We start from the raw sequence: 3,519 nt of genomic DNA, 5'->3' as shown, positions 1-3,519 counted from the left end.
CGGGTGATTAACAATTTTTGGAGACAAATTATAGTATTTTATATTTATATTATATATAAAGTTTTATTTAAAAAAAAATAAAGGGGACCTCCATCACAAGCTAGATTCATCAAAGAATTAAAAATAAAAATAAAGAAAATGAAAAGAAAAGAAAAGAAAAGAACCAACGAAAAAGACATGGTGGGTTTAATTTATTTTCCTTCGCCCATAAGTTTAGGGTTTTATATTCAGATAGCATAAAAATTGTTATGAAACGATTTTATAGATTAATTTTGTGACACGAATTTTTTATTTTGGTACAATATAAATATGGGTCTTCTATATTATTATTCAAAAAAGTATTCCTCTTTTTTTTTTTAACGAAAAAGTCAAAAAAAAATTGACATTAATTTCCAGATTCATTAATTGTGAGTAGTTGAAGTGAGGAAACATGAGGTAAATTGAATTCAATTGTTGGCACTTAGTCAGGAAAGTACGACAAAAATTAATCGTGGAATGTGGGCAACTTAGTCAAGTTTGCGTACGTAATTTTCCACATTTTGGCTGTGACATGTATTTTGTAACGTACGTAATTATCTTCATGTTATAATATCATTATATCATATAAATTTTTCACATTTTAATGAAAATTGACATTATGTATTGACGATCAAAGTACTAAAATTTCAACACATTGTAGGAAGATAAAACAGTCGAGATGTAACATAGAAACTCCAAATTTCGATTTATCATTAAAAGAAATTAAATGGAAACATTTGTATCTCTCACCATACTACGTATATAAAATTTAAAGAAAAATTATGATTTCAAACGTATAATTTTTTCATATAAAATGTAACTATAATGAAAATTTTCATTTTCATCAAAAATTATTTTTGAGTTTTTATTTTTGTATAAAATTAATGTTATTATGGATATGGGTAACCTTTATGTCTCATGCTCCATAACATAGTATAGACACATATAATTTTTAGTTTGTTTTTATTATAAAAGAGGGTTTGGTTTCATATGCAAAATGCAATTCAAATCCTAAATTGATATTTGAAAATTGTTTCATTAAAAAAAATTTAAATAAAGTGTTCTCCATAGGTATTAAATTCTAAAATATTAAAAAATTTACAAGACAAGAACTGAATTTACGATGTAGATTAAAATTTTTATACTAATAAAACAATTTCAATTTAGATCCAAAAAATGCAATAAATGTACGTACTCGAATTGCATGTGGTTTGTGTAAGAAAAATAAAGTTTAGGTAGTAACACAATCAATTTGGTCCCACTTCTCCAATCTTTTAAACTTTTCATTTTATTAATTATAAACGTATCTTGTGATTGTGATTAGTTGATAAGTGTTGTAATTAATAGGGTTTAGCTCATCAATAAAACTTTTATAAATTAATAATATAGGGTTTATGGAATTTTATTGATTTAAACAGGTATTTATTAATTGATAAATTAATAAATTATTATTTTAAAGGTTATTTTTTCGATTCAATAAACATAGGACGTTTAACTATATAAAAAATCATTGTGTTTCACTAATGACAATATAATGTTTCTTGAACTAAGATAAGATAAAATAAAACTCATTGTGGTTGAGTTAAGCGTACACAGTGTGAGAATAATACTGTGATAGGTGGTCTCTCGAGAAGTTCTTGTATGTCAAAATATTGACGTTACAACACTTGATCTTGTTGAAGAGTGACATTAGATTTTATCGGATAATATCGTCTTTGTTTGAGACAAATTCTGCGATAAGGAAACGGTAAGACTGATATATGTGGTATATGAAACAATACAAACAAATAGACATACATATCTTCGAACTCGTGTGCCTAACAACTCGACTCATTATCAATATCTAAGTAGGTGCGCTGTGCGTTGTCATATGTATAAATAAATAAAATCGAGTAATAGCTAACAAGTATAACTTTAAGTCTAGTGATAAGCGTTCGATCTTAATAATTATTATTATAGTATCAAAACAAGGAAGTGGCATTTAATTTTTATTAATCAAATAACGCTCCTTGTATCAGTTGATCAAATTGAATTCACTGTATTAAAAGTCACTTGATGATCTTTAAGTATTTATATTTAGTATTTCTCATGTCATAAATATAAATATCACATTTTTTATTTCATCCACGCAAATATATATTATATGGTCCATATTTATTATTATTTTCACAATTATTTTACCAATATACTATTATTCGTTAAATATATTAGCTATTCCCAAAATTTTTTATATATCATATTCAAACAATAATCAAATATAGGTAAAATGGAAAATTTTTTTCTTGAAATTACTTATTCTCATAATATATTTAATATGTGTAAAAATACAATCAGACTATATATATCTATGTAACCTGACTTTTTTGAAATGTGTGATCAATAAATCATTGTAGTTATTGTTCTAGACTTTCCACTTCATCGGCTTGGATCTGTTGATACAGTTAAAGCTGATCAAAGTTTTTTTTATATATTTAATTAATCGAGAAATTGGCCTTCAGTCTCGGGCCGTCGATTTTTTTTATGTTAAGTCCCTGGGTACTTTTTTAGTACCATATTTCCACATGAAATGTACCACATTTTGTATGACATAGTACCACAATTTTGTGGATAGGGAGTGAACCCAAAAAAATATTTTGATTGGGGATTTTTCACCAACTTCCCTTTAATTAATCGATCGATTTTAATTTTTTTTCGACCGAATCGTCGGCGAAAGTTTATTTATTAAAATTGATTAACGTTAATAAACTATTTCATACATGTAATAATTTATTGGACTCTTTTCACCATGCAATTTCTCCACTCTTCCAAATCCTCATTATTTATAACTCCATTACCATTAAAAAAAGTTATATAATCAATTAGGTCAATAATAAATTAGTCTAAAGTAATATAGTGAACCAAATTTCCATTTGTTTAGAGGGTACAAAGAAAATAGTGTTTGATTTAAATACTAAAAGTTGCGAGAAAAATTTATGCTAAAATTATTTCAGGCAACACTTTGGCTATTCTCAAAAAGTTGCGTTTCCATTTGGCTTTTTAGGTTTATTTTTAACAATTATATTCTATCTTACTTTCACATTCTTGAAAACAATAACCAATTTCAATTCAACTTTTTAATCATTTTTAAAAATAATTATCTCATTATGTTGTATTATATTCCAAATTTTAATAATTTCCGATTCAACTTCCAATAACACAATTATTATTATGTTTTAAAAAATATTATAAAACTAAACATATCATCTCTATACTACGATATGTGGTAAAACTTTTTTTTTTAATTTACAAAAAAGTATAACTTTTTGTCATTTATGAGAAACATAAAAACTCTTAGGAGATGGTATCATGAGTCAATTTTATAAGACTGATATTTTATTTAGATCACACGAATATCGCTTTTAGTGTAAAGATAAGCATGATTGATTCGTCTCACGGATAAAAGATCAGTGAGATCGTCTCAAAAAAGACTTAGATAGTAATAGCATAAATGTCATATATATA

The sequence above is a fragment of the Primulina huaijiensis genome, chromosome 7 (assembly GCF_012295235.1).
Source record: "Primulina huaijiensis isolate GDHJ02 chromosome 7, ASM1229523v2, whole genome shotgun sequence".
In the NCBI taxonomy this organism is placed as follows: Eukaryota; Viridiplantae; Streptophyta; class Magnoliopsida; order Lamiales; family Gesneriaceae; genus Primulina; species Primulina huaijiensis.
Note: the sequence above shows the minus strand (reverse complement) of the source record.